The following is a 16,212-nucleotide window of genomic DNA, read 5'->3' on the forward strand; positions in this document are numbered from 1 at the left end:
TTTGCCAGAGCCAATCAGAAATATTATACGGGCCTGAGCCTATTAAAAACCTTACGTGCCCGAGTAGCCCTAGTGCTGTTGAAATCAATCAGACTATTCCTGCGAGTAAGGGTTCCATAGGATCAGACTGAGACCTTTGTGAATCAGGGCCTTTAAGCTCATGAAGGCTCTCGTTGATGTCAAAGAGAGTTCACGAGCTTAAGTTATGCTTAGGTATCTTGCTGAATTGGGGCCGAAAAGAACAGTTAAGCCAAAGACATTTTCATTGCACTAAAAACTGATGGTTGAGGACTGCCTACCACCAAATCCGTTCCTTTCTGGAACTACAACCCTGCATCACAAATCGAGCCACTTCGTAGCTCATCTCTTTCTAGAACATCCAACGCGGACAGGGTGCAGGCTTTGAAAACTCATATGAAACACAGCACTGGTCAATCTGTGCTGTAGCCAATTCTCTGAAACTCCCCCTGGTACTTTTTCAAAATGTTCATGGGACTGGTGCAAACAAATGAAGAAACCGTCCAGCTGTTTCCCAGAAGTGTTTCCTGGGTGGAAGCATTCCTAAAAATATTAATGTTTGATTTGGATGTTTGTGAACTACAGTAAGCCAGCAGCCTCCTCTGGGCTCGGGGTACTCTTGATGATCTGAAATACGCTAATAAATAGATGCCCCGTTTACTCCTGATCAAATCAAATCGCCAAGCAACACAAGAACTAATGGACATCTGCACCAGAATGTCCCCGCCAAGCACCCAGCTCTTCATGGACAGAGGGGCCCTGCTGTGCACCCCGAAGGCTGCTAAACTCGGGCAGTTATGCACCTGGGAAGGAATCCCGTTCAAAAGTCCAGAGGCCCTAACTGAAAAGCCCTGCTGGCTGCCCTCTATTTATCCCATAGCACCTCGGCTGACCTTAGCCGTGGCAGCATTTCATGTCTTTGGGCCAAATCCTGCCAGGGGCTGAGCCCTCTCAATGGTCCTTAAACTCACAGGCTCATACGTTGGGCGGTCCCCGGCCATTTAGGGCTTTCTAGAACAAAAACGACATCCTGAGAGAGTCCATGCATCACAGTTAGCAAACGACAGCGAAGAGGGTCAGGAGAGAGCCCTTAAAACTGAGCGGCTATTGGAATGTGTGTCTGGACCCCGGGAGCTTATCCATGCAGCGGTGCATCTTGTTTTAATTGCTTTCTTTGTTCACCGAGATCTGAGCTTCCTTTGCCGGCGTCTCTATCTTGTTGCCTTCTCTGTGATAGAACAGGCCAGACTGTCAGGGGGAATGGGGATCTGGGAATGGGATTACAGAGGGGGGTTTCGGCCCAAAAGACAAAGTTCATCACAATAAACACCCATGTCTGGAGAGTGACGGGCTTTCAGGGGCACCTTTGTTCAAAATGCTGGAGTGGATCCTCGGCTGCTGTAAACTGGCTTAGGTCCCCTGAAGTCAACAGCATGACACTGATTTACACCAGCTGAGGAGGCGGCCCATTATTCTCAGGAATTAGGAAACATTTGTCACAAGCTAAAGGAGGAATAAATAGCAACAGCTACTCAGAATCGTGAGAGTAGCAAGTGAAATAGAATAGCTTCCTCTAATCAGTGCCAGCAATAAATACAGTGTAGAGAGACCCTCCACAGCACTAGGGACTTGCTTCCCCTCTCTGTCACACCTAAATAAATCAGGAGTACAGTAACTCCGCTGAAGTCAGCGGGAGACGGGTGTAATGTGAGAGGAGAATAGGCCCTAGAAATTTAGGCCTGGATTCTCAGTCACACTAAGGCCCCTTTGCTCTGTTCTGGCAGTTCAAAAGGAGCCTATAAGCAGTGTCAAGGGGCCTTCGCATACATGAGATTCAGGCCCCTAGTGCATGAGGGAACTGGACTCTTCTCATCCTGGAAATGGTTTCTTTAATCCGGACATGCCAGCGTACGGACAGAAGGCCCTCAGCGTGACTGCTCTGCTCACCACAGAGCGACAGAAGGCTTTTCTCTTTCCAGTCTTCCTCTCTTCCCTGTTGATCCATGGAAAAACCTGTCGAACCAACAGGAGAAATTGACGAAGGCCCAGATCCTGCAAACACATCCCCTGGGGCTCTGGGTAGGGGCAAGGCCTGCAGCTGGGCCCATCTGATTACACGTTTGGGGTCTGACTACAGACAAACTGCTGCTGAATGCACAAAGTAAATTTAAAAAAGAGAAGAGGATTTTCCCTCCAATCTGTTCCTGCTATATCGACTGGTTATTCCTAGAAACAATTTCTGAAACAGAAGACATGCCCCTTTAGGCCCCAGCAGCTGTAGAACCTCGTTTCTCCTTCCAGACTGGAACATGTACAGTTACAACAGCTAACAAAATCTCTGATCATGCACCAATTAACCTGAAGGCTTCCTGTTAATTTAAATGCATAACAGGAAGCGGTGTCTGTGCTGTATTCCGCTCGGTAGTGGACATTTATTAGCGTTTGTTACTAGAGGTCAACAGATTTAGACTGACATCAGGACCCAGGGGACTCGTGTATTAAGTGCACAAGCCAGGTACTGAGCTGAATGGCTGACCTTAGTCTAGGTAATGCTCTTGAGGGTTTCCAGAAAACTCCCTAAAGTCACTTGCTGCCTCCTGATGAAAGATGGAGCTCACAGAAGCTGCTTGTTAAGAGCTACTATTACTGACAGCTCCTGGGAGCAACCCAGACAGATGGAAACCTTAAGAGCAGTCATTACAATTAAAGGAGGCCAGCAAGCGTTGCTGTTCCTGTTTAAACTGCTGCAGATGCTTTGATTAGACCTTTGTGACTCGGCATTCCTGCTGAACTGTCCCTTCCCATTTCCATCAACGCTTTCAGGGTTTTCCTCCAGGCCAGACCTGGAGCTGCAATTGCTTAGTTGTTTTCGGGATTCGGCCTCAGTTCCATACTGTCACCACATAAATCATGACAGAAGAAAATCGTCCTCCCTTCTTCCTTTTCACTCCTCTATCCCCTTCGTGGTATGGATGTATGAAGCCGGAGACTATGGGCCGGATCCAAAGCCCATTGAAATCAGACCCTGGATTGACTCGGGTGGGTCTAAATCTTTATTTAACCGGTCGGTCAAACCCTCTGTACAGGTACATTGACTGTAACCCATGTTAAACCAGTGTGGGTCTATGGCTCCCTCTAGTGGCTACACCCAGTGAGAGGTTTGAGTCCACTTCTGCCTTTAAGCTCATGAATCTGGATTTTTGGATCAAGCAGGAGACTCATCGTGTTCCCGGGTCCAGTCTCTCCAGACAGCCTGTCCAGGGGTGTCATTACAAGCTATGGGGACTACAGCTGCTGTGGATATCTGAGTCACAGGACGCGCTTCCACAGCCAGTGTGTACGCGTGACCCCTATTAACCCAGCGGCGCTCTTCATCCTCTAGGTTATGCAGGAGCGTTTCTGAAAGATAACGCTGGGGGTGGAACAGCTGCCTGTTCCGTAGGGGCTAGTGGGCAAACCCCACCCGTGAAAAGATTTTCAGGAAATCTTGTCAGTGGAAACTCTCCATGGTTTCCTCTCCCTAAGGCCCTCCTGCATGTTTGGGAGCTCTGGCTCCGTATGAAGCTTGACAGAAGAGCTGTGCATGCAGCCATGTGGCGAAACAGCTGCTGGAGCCGTCGTTTCCCTGCTATCCAATAATACCCATACCCATACTCGAAAGCTTGTCTCTCTCACCAACAGAAGTTAGTCCGATAAAAGATATTGCCTCACCCACCTTGTCTCTCCAACACCTTCATTAGAACTAACAGTAGTGCTGTTTTAAAGACCTCATCTGCTTGAATGCCTTGCAGACTAGCAAACATCCAATTTCCCTTTGCCCTCTTGTAGGTGGTACGAACAGTGTCTTCCTTAGAAGCTCTTCGGTAAAGTGTCCTGTTCCCTTAACGCAGTGTTAAGTGCAAAGAGTTGTACAGGATTTGGGCTCGTAATCAATGTTAGGGTTTTTTTAAAGCACTTTGTTCTGTTCTTAAAGTTTCAAAAGTATTAAAGGGGGTTGCAGGGAGAGCTGTATGAGAGAGAACTGTGTGTGCGCCTATGGAGATGGGACACCAGCTACTGGCACATACAGATATGTTAGCATTGTTCATAAGTTAATAGGTTCAATAAAGCTGTTGCTAGGCCATGCATGTAGATTCATGAGGCTAGCTCTTAAGACGCCAACTCTCATGATTTTATTACAAGTCTCACAATATTTGGTTCTTTCATCCAAGCCCCAGCTCCTGGAGCCATGTGATCCTGTGAGAATCTTGGGTTTGGGTTTTAAAAAAGCAAAGGCAGTTCCTAGCCCTTGCCGGTGCAGAGGAGGAGCTTGGAAACCTGACCCCTAAAAGCTCAACTGCCAGACGGGGAATAAAATGAACCTCCCATTTCTTATTTCTTAAAATCTCGTTGTTTTTCAAGCAGTCTCGTGATTTTGGGGGACCTGCCTTCTGACGGAGAGGGTGACCCAGGCCGGGATGCTGGAACAATTTGTATACTTGGGGGGGAGGGGGGCTGAGAGCCATTGAACCAAACTGTAAACCCTGGATATATGAGGTAAGCCACATCAAGCCAGAGGGTGCGGTAGCACCCCTAGTTCCAGCACCGATGGACACATGTGGTATCGGAAGCAAAAGAATTTGTCCTGCTTTAATTCTTTGGTGCAGCTGGCCAGGGGCATTTGGCAGTGGCTGCAAACAACTTCCCACTCCCTTCTGCAGCCAGCTCTTAACAGTGGCCACTCGCACCCCATCACCCTGCCTGATGCTCATCGCCTGAGGAGGGACGACTCGGCTGTGTCTGAGATTTCAAAAGCCTCTTTGAGCCCAGGCAATATTCAAAGGTCCATTTGAAAAACTAAAACAAAGCTTTCCATGCTTCAGAAACGGCTTCAAGGGGTTTGTGTTTAGAGGAGTGACAGCCGCCACAGAGGCAATTGCAAAATCCCTGCCAGCCTACCCCTGGGAGTGCTGCACTTTCCACGGGATATGGCTGCTGCCGAGGCTGACCAAAAGCAAAGGAGTACGTTTATTTGCAGTGGATGGACCAGTCTCTTTCTGTGTGCCCCATCTGTGAATGATCAGCGTCCGAATTCAGTCTGATTGCTGGAGAGCTAACAAATCCAAGTTGAAACATCTGTGTGTCAGACATGCCTCGCCGCTGATGCAGCTACAAAACACATCATACGCCAGTTGATTGACGGAGGGTGTGTTGTGTGGGAGATCCAGTAGGAAAAGAGAAATTCCATAGCACAGTTATGGAGGGGGGGTTTCCCCTCCTCCTGCTTGGCTCTCTTTTTAGTTCCTCTCTTCATGTTTCTGCTGCTGATTTTTCTTGCATGCTATGGTTACGGTGTTGAATATGGATAAGAGAATAAGAACCTGACTTTCACAAAGGCAGACACCATTGCTCAAGGGGGGGAATGCACATGCCCCATCTGTGTGTGCAATTACCATGATTGTGAGTGCAATGGATAGTTGTGAAATGACACCAGGAGTGGATTTGGCCCGTTGGCAGGAATAGTGTAAAAAATAAGAGTCTAAGGGGATGGCGGCATTTGAGGTGGGAGGCATGAACCCTAGTCCGCATAGACGTATCCACACTAGCACCAAAACGAGCAGTGTCCGTGGCAGCTTGGGCTAGTCACCTGAGTATATATCTGGGGGTCAGGCAGAATTGCTGCCTGTGCTGTATCAGACACACTGCTAGTTTTAGGGGCTAGCTTGAGCAGGGCTGAGGCAGGTACGTCTACATGAGCTGGGATTCACACCACCCAGCCCAAATACAGATTACCTCAAGAGCGTACAGGGTGTCCCTCGCATTGTATTTCATTTAAAGGTGACACAGCATCACGCTGAGATAGTGTAGTCTATTATTAAATGCACACCACTGTAAAACAGCATCATGGGATTCAATATTCGTTGTAGTTCTTTGACTCTTGCTCACATTTGTTGTGCTCTCAGATGAAAGGTTGTTTTTTCTCCCTATACCGTGTTGCTAACTCTCGTGATTTTATTGCAAATCTTATGACACGTGGTGCATTCTTTAAAGCCCCAGCTCCAGGAGTCATGTGAATACATGGGACTCTCTGCTTTCATTTTTTTTTAAAGTAAGTCTCTAGCTCTCCTGATTGTGGAGATAAGCTATAAATAATAACCCAAGTGTACCCCAAAGATTCAAAAGAAGGTAGATAAAAAAGAACTCAATGTGTTTTTTTTTTAATTTTCTGATTTTCATTAGTTTTAAGCCAATCTCATGATGTGGGGGCCTCTGTGTCATGATTTTTGAACACCTGGGATTGGCAAGCCTGTAACTGTCAGTATTGCAAATTCAGCCTGGTCTCTGAGTTGGGCTCGGTTCTGTCTAGCTGGCATTTCGCCACCAGTAAGAAGGATTCTGCCATTAGAATTTGGTGAATGGTTCAGTTGGCGATACGTGAGAGAGGAAAGAACTCAAGTTCCCTCTCTGAGCTGGTTGGTTCTGTGCTGCTAGGGGGAGTAGTAGAAAGGTGGTTTTTGTCCGTTTTAGAGGCAGATGAGACTCTGAACACATACAGGGTGCAGGTGGGTTGAATAAGAAGGTATCAATTTTGCATAGTCACTTTTCTGACCATAACTGCTGTTGCTAGCTAAGGGCTGGAGAATAGCTGGCTCGCTCTGAACTCCTGTTGAGCTGATCATGTGGTACACCCACTCCTCGTAGTACCTGGGATCCAAAGGGGGGCTTCTCTCTGGCAGCGAAGAGTATATCTACGGCTAGGACTCCCCCAATTCCGAGAGAGTGAGAGGGCACAGAGGGGAACGAAGGGCCAGTGGAAGGCTGGAGCCATGTTAGAGAGTGTAGACCCTCCTGTCAGGCACCCAGCACCGAGGCAGGCTGGCAGTTTGGTATATTTTACTGTCGGTGCTCCCTTCGCAAGATCAATGTCACGTGCAGTCGAGAAGAATTTAATCGCACAGGATTGTGGCTTCCTATAAAAGGAAACAGTAAATGGACTCCTATGTATTATATTATGGAGGCAGGAGAAAGATTTTTTTTTTTCAGGTAACACTCCCTAGTACTAAAAACTGAAGTGAGACGTGGGGAAAAAAATCAAACGACGGTAGAAGCAGAACTGAATCTTAACAGGGTGCTTCTGAAAGGGTTCCGTGTGTCAACCCTAAATTTGGGCCAGTTCCATGATCAGATTAGCAAATCTGTAGAACTCCATAAAGAAAAACAGAGAAGTGAAGCTGCCCTTTCTCTGTGGTACTGTCATACTAACACCCAGCTCTTCTAACATTTTCATTCATAGAGCTCAAAGCACTTTACAAATTAGCCACATTTTACAGATGAGGAAACTGAGGCACAGAGCGCTGACGTAACTTGCCCAGGGTCACCTAGGAGGCCAGTGGAAGAGCTGGGATTATAACTAAGGTCCCCTGAGTTCTAGGTCTGTACCCTGTCCACTAGCCCACACTGCCTCATAATAAGAATGCACTGAAGGTTGTTTCTGTGACCTTTGCAGGAACAAGGAGGAAATTTGAGCTTCTTGTGACAGGAAAGCACGTCCCAAAACATCTCCTTTTGTTTTGTTGTACGTTCTCCCTCCTTCTTGCAGCGTTTGGTTGCTGTGTAGTAAAGATAAGAGGGTTAAAGCATGTCTGGTGCTGGTTTCATAGAGCATGTATAACTGTGGATGAGGAGAACAACCAGAAAGCATTACAAATCACCTCAAGTATTGAAAGCTTGTAGCGATTAGTTTATTTTATGCACAAAGATGGGACTTGGACAGCTTGTTCAAAACTGAATGATTCTGTCTTGCAAATAAAATGCAAGTGGCATCAGAGTACTTTGCTCAGCGTTATGGCCATTGCCTGTGGATGACTACATGATCTAATGCAAACAGAAGAAAGCCAAGAATCAACTTTGAAGTGGCACCTATAATTCCAGGATGTTCGACCATAAAACAGTTTTTAAGAACATGGCCATGAACTGACAAAATTGATAATGTACAAAATAATAAATATGAGCTTGTTACCCAGGCCTCAGAAACAAGCCCTTTTTTTTTTTCATTTGGAAACCTCAAACCAAGAAACAGGCCCTTAGTGTTGAAAGATTTTCTCTCTCTGGAGAGAGAGAAACACAACGTACAACTGAGTGAAAACGCTGCCCGCTGCTTGGCGAACGTAGTACAAGAGGTCAGCGGGTGTGGCACTGGTAGTGAAGCCGTTCAGACCCTGTTGTTTTGGGAAGCCAACCTGACCTTTGTCAAAGCTTTTCAGATTTCTTTGAGCATGGAAGCAAATGGCAGGAATAGTCAGCCGTTACCAAAACACAGCTAGGAACAGGGACTATGCATGAAATAAAATCCAGAGGCAATGTTCCTCCCCGGTGTAACACAGCTGGAGTTACGCCAAAGCTGAGTTTGGCTCCAGGTCTTTGCTATTGTTGCTGTTTGGAGGAGCACGTATCAAATGTGGGCCATTTCAGACAGGCTCCATGCCTAATTAGGGTATGTTTTCACTGCCATGTTAGCCCAGGTGAGCGGTACCCAGCAACACTGCAAAGCCCTGCCCACATCACTGTGTCCTCACTGGTGCTGCTCTCCCCAGGGGCATTGCTGGAGGTATGTTTGTGCCACAGTAACCTGAGACGCTCTATCATTCTTTCCCAGTGAATTGTGGGAGAACTTGCCTGCCCAGCTGGGCATACAAGGGGAATTGTGGGAAGGCACTGGAGGACTATCAGCGCTTGAGTGGTTCAGCCTGTGTCCTCACTGCAGACTTGGTGGGCAATCAGCCTGAATAAAACTGCACCTGGGCTCTAGCTCACACCCCTAGCCAGGCCAGCTAGCCTGGGCTGAAAGCACCACTTAGCGCAGGTAAGAGGTTTTTCTGTGTGGCTGGGAGGATGGTTGGGGCCAACACCCAGGTAGGAGCCTGAGATAACTCTGCAGTGAAGTCATAGCTTCAGAGTCAGGACTGGGGATGTTAAAAACATTTCCTGCTCCAAGGCAAACTGGCTCCGAAGAACAACCGTTCAGCTGGCCCATCAAAAATGTGCTGAGTGTGCAAAGGAATATGCTGCGTTTGCTCTGGGTTTCATAAATGTACACCCTCTGCTTAAAGAAGCCTTTTCAGGAGGGGAGGTGAAGAGCTGCTGTGTCATCTCAGAAAGACTTTATAAGCTGCGGTTTTCTTAAATTCCTCTGGGAAAAGCCACAATAGAACAGAAAACATTCACTGGGCTCTGCCTGCCGTGAGATCATTTCAACGCACAGTGTGTTGTGACAAGTAAGGGGAGCTGCTACTGCTGCCGTTAGATGTAGCTACAGGCACTGGGCTTGCTCCTTGTGGGAGAAATAGGTTGCAAAAGGGGCAATAAATTCAGCCGGGAAAATAGCCTTAACGTGGCCAGACTATTGACAGAATAGTTCCAATACTTCAATGTGAAGTAAAGAGTTGTTGAAGTCAAACCCAATTGATGTAAGTTGCTGCTTTACTAAACTTTTTCCTTTTTGACTTAAGCTAAACCAAAATAAGCCATTTTCAAACTGAAATAAGAGTTACGCTGGTTTGTCATAATCCATGTAATCCACCTTTCCTTGAACCGGGGTGAGCCAAGACTTCACTGGTGGAATTGATCAGGCCGTAATTTAGCAGTGTCCATTTTAAACAGGTAAGATGTGTTGTCTCTGTGCTGAACCTTAACGGGAGATTACTGTTGAGGACTCCTGGATATTAATTTCTATTGTATCTAATTAGAGTTTTCTTTGTCTTTAGAACACTGAACCAGGAATATTACAGGAGTGGCCATGTAGTAAATAAATGGAGAAAATGTTTTGGGGCAAATACTAAGTCGCTAAATAAATTTTCCTATCCCTATTCCTGTGCTGCAACGTTGTGTTCCTACTCCGCTTTCTCGGGGAAGGCCCCTTGTCTGTCTGTGTTTGTAAGGCAAACAGCCTAACAGGGCTCCAATCTTGAACTCTTGGCTTTACAGTAATAAATAGTTAATAATGGCAATGGCTTGTTTTGATGAACCTCATTGGCCTCTTTGGTTTTAATGTTTTGCAGTATACATCTGTTTATAGATATAGGGAGTAAAATGATTGGAAACACCTGAGTTCCATTTTCAAAAGTGAATTAGGTGCCTAGAAGCCCAAGTCGTGTTGAAAGTCAGGTGGGACTTAGGCTCTTAAGTCACTTAGGTGCTTTTGAAAAGGCAATGTGTCATGGCATACTCCAATTACAGACATAGTGCATGCTCTGATGGTTAGAGCAGAGGACTGGGAGTCTGGAATTCTGGTTGTACTCCGGGCTCTACCACTGTGAGCCATTGCAATTCACAACCGCACCTTTTTTCTTCAGCTTCTCCCCCTCTGGAATCCTCCCTACCTCCAAGGGGCTTTGTGAGGCTTGATCGATTGATGTTTGCGAAGTGCTTTGAGATCACTGGACCAAAGGGCACTGTTTCAGGACGGGGAGGCACTGTCTGATCACTGGCAATGAAGGCTTCATTCTCCTTAGTCTTCCGCCTCTCTTTGCATAGGTGCTCAGGGGAGGGTAACCAGGCAGGTCTGGAGCCTGCAAGCCAGTCAGGTTCCACAGGAGGAAGGCAGGAAACTTCTAAGAGTATTTGGTTGGGGGAGAGAGAAGGAAAGGGTGGGTTAGAGCCCGGAGGGCTTCTCACTTTGTGGCAGGACATGACAACACATAACTGTATCTAATTGGATCTGTAGGGGGAATTTCAGGAGGCAGGGTGTAATTACCATTAACACCCTGCCCGTTAAGCAAGGTTCCATGGCGACTGCAATGACCACAAGTGACAGTAACCCAAACACCCACGACCGAATAAAACAAAGCAAGAGATGGGTATTTCTCTGATCCCAGCTCCTTAGGAAAAAGTACACAATGACCTCAACTTTATGGAGGTATTTGATTTGTAATTTATGGGGACCCACTGGCATGCGCCGTGAGGAAGTGAAATATCCTCCCTGCGTTTTGGGTTACAGTGGTTCTGCCTGCGGGCCATGTTTAGAACTGTCTGGAAGCTTGTTTTGTGCCAGCACCGGAAGAGTGTGTCACTGCTAAAATGAGCCCGGTCATGGTCTCCAGTACAGGCGTATTCGCTAACTGTGACGAGTGAGTTGGCGGTTTTACTTCTAGATGGTTTAACACAGACTAGAATCATTACCATCAAATTAACCCTTATGTTTCTTCTGTGACCATCTCCGAGAGCAGGGCTATCTCGTCCTGAGTTCCCTCTAGGGCCTTGGCTACACTTGGGAATTCACAGTGTTGCCGTGGCAGCGCCCCGTAGCAGCACTGTGAAGTGCGAGTGTAGTCGCGCCGTGCAGCAAGTTACAGCGCTGTACAGCACCAGTGTAGCCAAGGCCTAGGTCAACATTTTCCGTACTGTGATCCCCAGGATACAGCAGAGAAATGTTTTGGGGACATACCCCGCTCCATCCTAGCTCCACATCTAGCCATAAAGAAAGGTGAGTTGGTCTTGATCTCCCTGGACCTGTTTGTGATTCCCCAGGTTGAGAGTCCATGCTTTAGGTCATTTAGTTAGGGTGGGTCATTTAGTTTGGCTGGGCTAGTCCCCTTTTTCAGCTCTGCCCCGGCCATCCCTACTGATTCACCCAAACTGGGCATTTGTCCCAGCTGCAAGGCAGAGTGGAGATCGGTGGCTGCTGCCCCAGGGTCAGCTGAAGGCAGTGCTGCCCACCAGCAGGAGAGAGGAGAAATTTGCTGGTGGTGGGCAGCACTGCCTTCAGAGCTGATCCCCTCGCCCCCCAGGGCAGCACAAAGCCTGGGGGGGTTAACCCCAGCTGTGGGCAGCATCGGACTCGGGGGACAGCCCACGCCGTGGGCGGCGCGGGGATCAGCGGGTCAGCTGCAGGTGGCATGGGGAGGACAGGTCTGGCGAGCCTTGTGCAGAGGGCAAAAGGGGAGGGCAGCTCTGGCGAGTCCTGGGCTGTCCTGTTTTGCGTTTAAGAAATATTTACATTTCGCGGTGTGTTTTGAAAGTGGGCATGTTAGATTTAAACTTTCTACTGCGGTTGAGATTCAAGACAGTAAGTAGCAGGTAGAGGGAAGACTAACATATATACAAGCTAATGTATATAAGCTACTTACTTACAGGCATAAAAACTATTTTAAAATACAATTCCTGTATTGTGGTGATGACTGTAATGAGTACTGATTAAAAATAAAGGTTACTGCCAGAGTTCTGTATAGGGGAGTGTCACCGGGTGGCTGCCCCAGCCACACCTGGGCTATAATGAATTACCTGCTTCCCAGCCTGAGAGAGTGGGACTGAGGAGGGCCAGGTGATAGTTATAAGGCCCAGGTGTCCATTAAGAGAGCCGATAACGCTTTGTTCGGAGAGTGGAACCGTAGAGAGCAGGTAGGTTCTTGTGGAAGTCCCTGTGCCTGCAGAGGGTTGGGGACTCCAGGGGACCCGGCCTGGGGCCCAGTGCTCTATCTCCGAGCAGGGAAGCATGCCAAGAAGAGAACCCAGCAGGGGCTGAAACAGTACTCCAGGGGAGAAAGCGGGGGCCCAGTGCTGTATTGCAGAGTCAGAAAGACTCTCGAAGGTAGCCCAGAAAGGGCTAGGAACAGGGCCAGAGGGTAGATTGAAGAGAAGCCCTGGAGTGCAGAGGAACCTTTTTATTTATTTGGGACTCTTTTGTTTGGATTTGTTACCCTGAAAGGGGGACTGAACTCGGAGTGACCCTGCCAGAGGGCTGCGCCATGTGAACCCTAGGAGAGACAGAAAATCCAGGGGAGGAGGAAACTGAGGGAGGAGGTGTCTGCAGTGCCATGCTCAGCCAGCATGGGGCGCAATGGGCCAGCCACACCCCATAACCGGGGGTCTTTAGTCTAAATGAGAATTTGCCCCAACAAGCTATTCACACAGTCAAACATGTATGTAAATCAGGACATCTCTCCCTCCCTATCTGGTGTTTTCAATAAATAATACCATGATGTATCTTCCAAGCCTTGGCATTCAGGCAAAGCAAACCACAAATGCTTCCCTGCTGTCTGAGGAGAAGAAACCAAAACGTTTCTTTTGTGTCTCTGGAAAAAGTGATCCAAACCAGTAATGTTCCCTGCTGTGGGAGATGATGACAGAAGATGCTAATCCTCAATATCCGTCAACAGCAGACTATGTTGTAGTTTTCCATGGCTTCGCCTTTTAAAAAGACTTCTGGTGTTGGGTGGCGTTATAAAGGCAGTTTCGGCATCACAAAGTAAAGGATTTTGGCACGTTTCATTAAATTCTGAGGCAGTGATGAAATGCTATTGTCCCTCTGAAACTCGTTGTTGGCTGCAGAATCCATGGGGTCATGGTGAGTTTTGGTAGTGTAAGTGTTTTCCATATACTTGAATGCACTAGTTGCACAAATGAAAATTCATTCCATTGTCATAAAAGTCTGGAGATGGACAGCATAATGCACACTGCACACTGATCCCTCTTGTGTTGCCCTTGGATCATGTGTGAGGGTGGCAGAAATAGAGCAAAGCAAGGAGAGGAAATGCTCTTTAGAAGGATTTAAAATACGAATGCCCCTGTACTCTGTTGGCTGGTAGTCATCACAGAACCAGGAAATTAGAGACAGAAAAACCCTTTTCTCCATCTATCTGACAATGCAAGATTGCCCCTTATCCTACATACAGAGTGTTAGCCAGTTGTTTTCAATGGCTTTTCCTCCGTGGCCCAACCGCCCTCTCTACAAGCCATCAGAGCTGGCCGAGTGTGGGGCTGAGCGCATGCTACTAGCTTTCAAGGCCTGCGTGTTTTCTGCAAAGTCTACGTGAGGTTCCAGCTTTGTTCTGTGATGCTGCTAGCTGACCGGCCGGCTAGGGGGACCAGGAAGGGGGGTAAGGATATGGCCTTTAATAAAGACCAGGCTGCTCATCATGGTTCTTAGCCTGCCAATGTGGCCTGACTCCCATTAGACGGGAGGCAAAAAGGGAAAGTTAGAAGGAATAAAGGAGAAGGGGAGTTTTGGTTCATCTCTCAGACATTGCTCAGGACCGTGATGTCCTCTTGCTCCATCTCCTTATCTGCTCTGGCCAAAACATCACTAAGGATTGGAAGGGAGGCCGCAGGTGTGATGGTAAATCCTTGCGTTCCAGCTGCTGGTGGCAACCATTCTGGCAATGCTGATGATGCCAGTTTTATAGTGAGGACGATGCTGCATCCCACGCTGAGTAAGCTGCCAAGTGCTCCCCAGAGATGCGCTCTCCAAAAGGGCTGGCCATCCTCTCCGGGCACCATTGCCCAATCAGAAGGCATTGCTATTGGGCCAGGACTGGATGCCTCCTCTCACCTGAGAAGACTGGAGTTGCTGCTCTGAAGATTTTGTAACCCCATTAGTCCAAACATACTCACTTCACCCCATCCTGCTGAGTCCGTTCTGAAGGGTCCCAAGGCAGAGGCACGGAGGAGGAAAGAGGGACGTTATTGGGTTAAATCAAAGCATGAGACTAGGCCAGGGGTTAAAACAGAACAGTGGAAACCCCAGGTAAAGGGTTAAGAAACAGTAAAGAGGAGCAGCATGGGGCTAAATACATAGATTGAGGGCAGGGTTTTCAAAAGCCCTCAGTGTGGGCTTAGCTCTGCTTTCATTGTGGGACTTCTACCGTTGCCTTTCGTGGGAGCAGAGCTAGGCCAGTGGGAGCTTTGCTGCTGTCTTCAGTGAGAGCAGAGGTAGCCCGACTCCGAGTGCTTTTCAAAATCCCACCCTAAATTTCCTTCCCCACACCCGGGCTTTGTCGGTTTGTGGTCTGCTTAAGGGTGGACCCTGCAAAGCCTCAGGCAGCTGAGGACCCCTCACCCAGGCAGGTAGTTTCATTGACTTCAACGGCATTAGTCATGGTCCTCCTGCTGACGTCAGTAGCCAAACTCCTAGTGACCTCACTAAGAGGAGGCTCAACCTTCTGTGTGAGTGAGGATGAGCCACACTAGTAGTAATGGCAGGATCAGGCCTTTGACTGGGAGCTCTTCGGGGTGAAGGCCTATTTCCTTCACCGTCTGTGAAGCAGCCTGCATGCACTTGGGAGCTGTGTCAGTCGTGTTACTAGTAGTTAAAGAGACACGTGCCTCCATTTTCAGGTGCTTATACTATTTCAGAATAATCACCCTTTGCCTGTAATTACTCCAGCATGTTCTCAGCCTAAAAGGGAGTGGGTCTGGGAAATTTGGTAAAATTCTACTTGGTCCTTTTAAAGTTATCCAAGGTTTTTATCCCACAAGTTTAAAAAAAACACCCGTTCAGAAGTATTTTCCTGCGGATAACTCAAACTCATAGTTTGAAACCTCCCAGCATTATTGCATAGGTGGCCTCCAAGAAGAAAGGCCGTAAGTATGTTTGAATAAACTAAGTGTCCAAGTAGCATTTAGCGTACTTGAAGATACCCCACTGCATCTGGTGAGGTTCCCTGCCGCTGTCAGGCATAGAACTGCCTGCTTATCGTGGCAAAGTAGAAACTGGATGGTCATGGAACTGAGAGAGTTGGTCTTGTGGCCATAGGACAGGCAAAAGGCAGATAAGTTTGCTGATAAATAGAACAATGCTGCCGTGAATGGGGTGCCAGATCACCCTCATTTACACCCTTGAAGAGAGATCACAGGACGGCTCCTTGAGGAATAAATGGCTCCCCAAGAACTTCTCACTAAATCCTTTTACAGCTATTCAGCATTAATTACCCAGAGCTCTGGCTGGTTCCGCTTTCTTCTTCTTCTTCTTCTTCTTCTTCTCATGTTTCTTGTTGCGATCCAGAGTATCTGACTTACTGGAGGTAGGGATTGAGTTCAGTGGCACTGCTCCCCTGCTAAAAGCTAAGCATGTGCTTAAGTTCTTTGCTGGATCAGAGCATAAAATTATTCCGTCCCTGGGAGCTCATTTATTTTAAAGATATCACTGATGATGCAACAACTTGGTTTATGTCATCGACTTGCACTGCTTAGCAACACCACAACACTCTAGACCCTATGAGCAATGGGAGCAGGGAGTGATGGAGAGACGGTCTAAAGTCCATTTCTGTGAGATGTTTTGAGTTTGATGATCTGATCCTTAGCCCCACTGATGTCAATAGCAAAGCTCTTATTGACTCTAATGGTGAAGATTCAGACCCTGAATGAAACGACAGGAACAAAAGAAGAGGATTTGTATCAGTGGTGCCTACACAGCAGCCACTGATCAGCTCGGTAAGAAAG

This window comes from Chrysemys picta, chromosome 6, assembly GCF_011386835.1.
Source record: "Chrysemys picta bellii isolate R12L10 chromosome 6, ASM1138683v2, whole genome shotgun sequence".
NCBI lineage: Eukaryota > Metazoa > Chordata > Testudines > Emydidae > Chrysemys > Chrysemys picta.